The sequence below is a fragment of the Corvus hawaiiensis genome, chromosome Z (genome assembly GCF_020740725.1).
Source record: "Corvus hawaiiensis isolate bCorHaw1 chromosome Z, bCorHaw1.pri.cur, whole genome shotgun sequence".
NCBI classification, from domain to species: domain Eukaryota; kingdom Metazoa; phylum Chordata; class Aves; order Passeriformes; family Corvidae; genus Corvus; species Corvus hawaiiensis.
Genome location: NC_063255.1, coordinates 73,771,717 through 73,779,574, shown reverse-complemented (window position 1 = coordinate 73,779,574; position 7,858 = coordinate 73,771,717).

Genomic DNA, 7,858 nt, shown 5'->3' with positions numbered 1-7,858 from the left:
TGTTTTTCTTTTCTCAAAATAATGGAGAGATGGATGGGGAACCCAAATGCCATGGCCTAGCTGGGCAGTAGGAAGTCAACTATCATGACATCTCACTATCAGAGGTGAATACTCAACCTTCTCTTTCACCTGTTCAATCTAGAAAGCAGGAACATTTGAGAAACATATGAGTAAGGTAAATTTTATTTTGATTGATAAGATGTGAAGAAAAGTTGTTTCTGTAGTGGTGCCTAAATTATTTTGGGCTGCATATAAGAAATAAGAATTTTTATTTTTTTAATAATAATGTCTTCTCATCTCAGTTGTAGCATTTCTCTTTTTATTTCTTTTTTTAAACAAGCAGAATTTATATGCACAAACAGAATTAAAATCCTCATATGGTAAGAATTGATTTAAAATAAAAATTGCCAAAAGGAATGATTTCGTCTTATATACATGCCACTCTCCAATATCATGCTGAGTTTTTAGATTATTTCCCTGATCAATTATTATTTAAGACTGTTGCGTAATTATCTGCTCACAGTGTTATAGTGCCTTTATGGGTACATTGCATAAAATGGCATACTCAATCCTTCTTTCACAACTAATCATCTGCAAGACCACTGCTAATTTGGCTGCTTCAATTTAGCCTTTATTCCAGCCTAAATATCACCATTATATTTAGGCCAATTATATCTCCAAAGCTAGACTTCTCTGTATAATTATAACTTGCATTTCCTGCTCAATAACAAATAATTTCATCTTTCCTGGATAATAAACACGTCAGGATTAAGTATGAAAGTTGGGGTTTTTTTAATCAGGATGTAGTTGTTCTTGATAACTGGGAAAAAGGTCACATTGAAAAATTGGTTTGCTGTGGGCCTCCTGTCAAAAGAAGAAAACACTTTATTATTATTCAGTGGCGATTTTTGAATTAGTCCCCCTACTATCTGCTAATGCATGAAATATCAGCTGCCACATTCTGGTTTGCGGTCAAAAGCTGAGGTCCTACAGCACAGTCAGTCTAATGTCTTCTGGCTGTGAGTGTGCCACGGGGCAGGAGACTGGATGAGCCTGCAGATTTCAGCAGGAATCAGAAAACAGAATGAGCGTTGCACTGTGCCTGATTAGCCGACATGCTCCATTCCAGTTGTTCTCTGTGGTGCAGGGGAGTGTTGATAGTGTGCTGGAAAGCTGGCACCACCACGGGTTTTGATTTCATCCAGGTAGGAAAATAAAATGTAAAATAGGAAGCGGGAAATCTGCCAGAGAGAAGGAAGTCTGTTTTCCTGGGACCAGGGAGTCCTCACTTAGGCAGGAGCCAAAAAAATGGCAACACTGAGAGCAGAGGTGTGGGAGAAGATGGCACTTTTGGGAGGGAACCAAGTATATAATGCAAGCACATCTAGAACATACATGTGAACAACATAAGGGATGTTAGGAAGGGGAGGAGGGCAGAAGTGAGTAATGCCTAATAGCAGGAAGCATACAGAGTTCATGGTTTGTGAATGAGTACCAAGTGGAGGACAGTAGTTTTTGAAAGCTGGACAACAGAGCAAGCTGAGTCCCAACTTTGAGCCCTGGCAGGGGGCTCACCATTTGGTCACTGCAGAGGATTTCTAAAAACAGAAGGAAGTGTTTGAAGAATTTATAGAAAATATGGGAGAGGAAAGAAAGGGAAAAACAAAGGCCTTCTGGAGATATTCAGCGAACCTGAGTTTGAGATGTGCACAGAGCACACAGGTCCCTTGTTCACATCACTGCTGGACAAGTGAGACATGGGTGTGGGCCGCAGGCAGAACCACAGCAAGATAAATAGTAGTGAATGCCATCTGAATAGCTAGGTTCAGACATGCAGTGGCTTTGGGTGGAAAGCCAGGAAGTGCTTAAAATCATATCTTCAGAAATTTTATGTGTTTGTATCAAAAAATCTTGGACATTTACTATGATTTGGGGTAAGGTGTTAAACCAACACAAAGCTTTTTAATAGGCACTCCTTAATGCTTGTAAAGATTTCGGTAGGGCTCGTCTGTTTCCATTAGGATTCTAAGAACAGAGGTTTTCCTATCTGATTTAAAGCAAAGTCCAATGGAGCATCGAATGAGATGAAGAATTGAAATATAATCTTAGGGGCATGTTCTCAGATTTTGAACAGAAAGCTGAGTGTGAGATTCATAGAGTACTGAGTACTCTGGATATAAATCGCTTCCTGTAGCATCCAGATCAGCATCCAGGGCTGATCTTTATTTGCCATTCACAGCCCAGACAAAAATAAAGTCTTGAATTAAATTTTAACCTTTGATAATGTTTCTTAAATGTTTTTATTAACATGTAAATACTGAATTAAATACTGAATTTTCAAACTGAAAAATAAAAAATATAAGGCTTTTTTCCAGTTTCACTTTCGAATCAAAACAACTGAAATGGCAATGAATTTTTGAAGTTCTTTTGAAGTTAAATTCACAAACCTTGAAATTTAGAAGTTTGGTTGAAAAATCTTCCAGCAGGTCAGCTGCGAAAAATCCTATACACTAGGAATCTCTTCACTAATCTGTTAATAAACTGATCTGTGATCAAGCCATATCCCTTTCTGTGTTCAGATTATTACTGTTTCCTGTGTTCTTTCTGTTATATACATTAAAATTTGATAAAAAATAATGAAAAGCAAAAACAGTCAAATAAATGTTTGCTTTGGACTTACATAATTTTTCTTTTCCTGTTGATACAGGTGTGTACTTAAACCACTTTAAACACAGTTGAAATGACTATATAAATCTGTATGATAAATCTATATCAGACTTGAAGAGTGTGGAGTCCACAGATATTTGTATCATCTTTTTATTGGCTCAAACTGACATCTCCTGGATCTCAGAAGAGATAGCAGTGGGAAAGGATTTGGCAAAGTTCACTCTATCTGGGTGGAATACATGACGGTAGCCTTCCTGGGAAGGACAATTCCAACCTGTCTAGACTCCTGAGTGGAATGTTTTCATGAAGTATTTGAGAGTTAAACGTGAATACACTGTGAAGGATCTATTTTAAATGCATTCCTAAAATAATAGCTACAAAGCCCAAGGATATATCCATAGACATAATCCCTTCACCCCTGGATTTAATTCCTATCTATTCAGCTTGTGCTAATTGATTCTGCTTACGGCTATTCGAGCAATTAGTAAGATAGATTTCATGCAAACGTATGGTCTTGTACATCTCCTTCAGTTGTAACAACAAACAGAAAAAGAAGGATGAAATAAAATTTCTGCAGAGAGGAATGGAAGGCTTTATGAAATCTGCAGTACATAACTCTAGTCTCATAGTACCTGAGTGGTAGGTAAATGTCAGAGCTGTTAGATGTGTACTTGTGGTCTTCATAATTGAAATCTTTTCTCTGTTGGTCAAAACCAGAAAAAATATTAAGCAATGGATTTAACATTTTGTTCCTCCTTTAGAGGCTTGGCTTCAATGCTGCTCCTTATTGTCTGCACAAGTAGCTGATACCCATCCACTGCAATGAGAAACTCACATTGCATTTTAGTATCTCTGATCCCTCAGGCATGGATAGATTTCTTTGCAACATTTTTACTGCTATCTTTCCATACAGAGCAACATTTCACAATTGCGAGTGGTCTGTCAACCAGGCTGTACTGAGTAACAGTAGCGTATCTCTTTTCAGAATTCATACCTACAGGGGTAAGCACTGTATTCTGAATACTGCTAGTTTAGCTTTGGTCAGGATCTATGTTTAATTTATTTCAGTTTCCTATATTTCCTGAGAATAAATAAAGCTTTGGGTATATGATTATTAAGCTTTTCATGAGGCAGGCACCAAACTTGAAAGAATATAAAGAAGTTTATTAACAGACCTAAAAGAAGGAAAAGAAAAAAAAAATATACCACCTTCAGAACTCTCCTCCTCCCCCCACCTTTCTCGCTTCTCCCACTGACAATGTAAAAAGACAACCCTTAAGATGTTCAGTCTGTTTATCACTTCCATAATAACCTTGTTCAGTCTATTTAGAAAGAGAAGTCTCTTCTTGCTCATGCTATGAAAACATTATCACAAGGAGGCAGCCGCCCACTTCCAAATATTGTTCAGTCCATTTAGGAAGAGGAGTTTCTCTCCCTGCATGTGAGTCCCTTCCCCCGACTTGCAGCTTTTCCCACAACTGCTTTCGAGGGTCCACTCTTGAAGTTTTTGGGGTACAATTTTAAGGTTGAGCCGTTCAGAAACAAAAGTTCTCTTCACCCATCTCTGGGAGCATTTCATTTCTAAGAACAGAGGCCCTTCTCCTTCCCTGGGAGCAAAGGGTCTTCCTCATCTTCATCTTTAGGACTATCTCTGGGAGCATCTCTAGGAACTGAGGTTTTCTCCTTTCCCGTTTGGAGCAAAAGTCCTCATCTGGTCCATCTCTCCCTGTTCAAACTTCTCATGAAATTACAGCTGTGTCAGCATCTGCCTATCTCAGCGCAGGTGCTTTTGCTTACGAGCTGAACACTCCACCCCCCATATCTTCATGAAATTACAACAGGTACTCTGATATATCATAGCTTCACAACAGAATTTCAGCTTTAAGCATCTCCTCTCTCTCTTCCCTCAGGTTTTCAGCTCTTCACAGCAATAAAAGGGTTACTCTCACTTTGGCCTTGCAGCTTTGCAGCTGGAATGTTGAATTTTTCTCATCGCAGTGGAGAGGGGGGAGAGCCGAGCCGCTCCGGCTGCCCACGGCAAGGCAGTGGGGGGGGTTCCACGGCTGGAACAGGTCCATCGGCTCCAGGATGGCCGTGGCCCGGCCCAGCCTGGCCCAAGCAGGGCCTGGCCGGGCCCGCTGGCCCCCACTCGGGGCCCGCAGCCACCTGTGCCAGCGCCGGAAACGAGAGAGAGCTTGGGGGGGGAGTTTGCCTATTCTTAAGTGTGGATCACAGAGGCGGTCACAACTTTAAGTGGCTTAAAGAATTGTCCATATCAAACTGGCCAGCTGATAGGTTCTGTCAGGTCCCAGAGGAAGCTGTAAGCACCCCTTAGCAAGGACATCCGTTCTGGGACTATGACAAAGGGGATATGTAAATTGAAGATCTTTTTTGAAACAGGAGGTGTTTAGTGTTTCCCAGTCTCAGTTTTGTTTTTGTACATGCTGCTTGCCTCACACATAAAAAAAAAAAAAAAAAAAAGATAAACTTATTTAAATTATGCGTGCATTGCATGTAAAGCAAAGTTGTAAAGGAAATACTGTCTGAAACTTTTAATCAGAATGTATTAAAAGTATGTAAATTAAAGTATATATTGTGTCTGATTTGAAGGCTAAAGAAATCTATTATATATTTCTGGGCCATGTATACAAGATATACTGCCTTGAACTAGGTTATGTATATATATATATATATATATCCTTGCTTCAGTGGAAAGGAAATATTAGATTTGCTATCACAATATTGACAGGGGAAAACTTCTAGTGTCTCATATCTATAGAATTGGCTACAAATCCAAATCTAAGGTGAGGCACCAACTAAGCTAGGCAGAACTTTTTAAGGCAGAACTTATTACATTTGCAGGTAAGGAGGGTGACATTTAAAAAGGACATGTAACAGAGGCCTGATTTCAATACACTGTGGAAGACGCTCATTGCCTTGCATGTTTGGATTATGATTACAGAAATTTTTTTCCACGTTTCCCATAATTACTTATGTGGCTGTTAGAATGGTAAGTGAAGTCTGGAGTCAATCTTTCCTCTGGAAAGTATACAGGAACATCATAGCCCTGTAGTATGAGGTCAGATGCATAGATAATGAATCTCAAGAAACATTCAGTAGCTAGTAAATGCTGTGTGCATTTTGAACTGCGCACAAAGGATAGGTGCTTTTGGCCTAGTTTCACTTTCACCTTCTCCTGACTCTGACATTTCTCCTGCAGGACGCCAACAAAGTGTCTGTGCTTTGACATTTGGGATTTTAGAGATGATTTATTTTGCAGAAGGCTGACTAAGAAGTATTCCCTGGCTGCAGTCTAGTTTTTCTGGTTGCAAGACAGAAAGTAACACGTTGCCTATCACCAGAGTGCATAGCGTGGCTTTCTTGAAGTTCACTAACTTGGTTTTGTCTTCAAGGTGAAGTTCAGATCTACTGTTTTCTGCCACTTTTAAGGAAAGGTATCTATCTACACAAATACCCATAAAGGTATATAAATAGCTGAATAGGTACAGCAACTGCATTGGCTCTGGTGAAATGCATTTGGTATAAAAGTTTACAGAGGGCAAGAAAAGCTTTCTGGTCACATGACAGATGTAGAAATCCTTCTCACTCCTCTTTCTGTTTACTTCTTTAAAGGCAGTTAATCTTGTGTTTAACCCTCAAAGAGAGAGACAGGCACCACAAAAAACACAATACAAACTCTTTGTTGTGAGAGAGACCTCAGGGCATTGAGGTAGCACCACAGATAATCTGTAGAGCTGAGGTATCACAGTTAAGTGTTTGTTGATGATTGCTGTGGGCAAACACGTTGAGTGTACACAGACATGATTTAAAGATATGAATGACTGGGAATAATGCTGCTATGCAGAGCAGGTCAGATGCTTTTACCAGGCTTGTTGACAACAGGTTTCTGCAACAAATGGTTTGTTCTGTAGCATGTAACCTGCCGTCATCTTCATGTATTCACACTGACACTCCAAGGTCATATGGAAGATGAAAGAAGAATTCACGTGTTTGTTGACTGAGGCACTATTTAAGTAAGCTAACCTATTTAGGTTAAATAGGTTACAGTTTTAATGGCTGTTTTTCCAGACTTGCTGTACAGAGGAGGATTTGAAGAGACTTTCTAGGTTACCAGTTTTTCAGGTTTTAGTGGTACCCACTATTACACAAACATGACAGTTTGCCTCAAGCAAGGAGAATTTGTCAAAACACAATGTTCTTCTCCCCCATTGCTGCCAAAACATTTCAAGATGTCTGTGGTGTGCATACAGTTATAGTGAGTTATAATGTTATTTGTTTACTGTGCATTTCTGCCAGCCTCACTCCCTCAGTCCACATGAAGTAGCAGCTTTGCTGAAGGACTTAGACACTTGTAGTTTAGCCTACACCACCACCATCTTGTATGTCTTCCCTGGCATCATACTTCACTAGTACTATGTTTTGCTGTACTCCAAAGTGCCCCATTTACTACTCTTTTCCTTCTCCTTCCTGGTCTGCTTCTGCTCCTGATGCTGCTTCCTTTTTATCTCCTCTCTTTGTCTCCCTACAGACTCTGGCTGGTGCTTTTTGTTTTGCAGTCCTTTTGGCCTGGATAGCTGCCTGTATCTGTCAAATCCTAATCATCACTGAAGCCCTTAAAATTAATTTTCTTCAAGGAGCTGTTCTGGTTTATTTGCTTTGCCTGTAGTCTCAGTTTGTTCCTCAGTTTATTTGGGTATCCTTCCTCTCACTTTTCTATTGGGTCTTATGTGCTGGGGCAACAAGAGGCACAGAAAAGACATTAATCTGGGTTTGTGAATCGGTTGTGCACTACTGAAGGCTGTAGCTGTGTCACACTGCCTTTTTTACCCTTGGTAGCAAAGATACAAAGCAGTAAAAACTCCAGTTCTTATTTCATGATTTCAGTTCTGACAGTTCCATCATCTGGACAACACAGGAGCTGTGAAACACATATTTGCAGCACTCTTTTCAATGTCACCAGTGGCTGTTTGATTAAAAAGAGATCAGGGAGGAATGTACTGGTCTAAACCTGGCTCTAATGAAGTTGATACATGGAGTCCACAAATGATTGCTTCCTCCTCTCACTTTCTTGCTTGCTCTAATTGCTCACAGGGCCAGAGCTGTTTGTTGTTCCCTTACTGAGACACAGACGTGGTGGAGATACCGCTGGGGTCAGAAGACTGAAAACTTG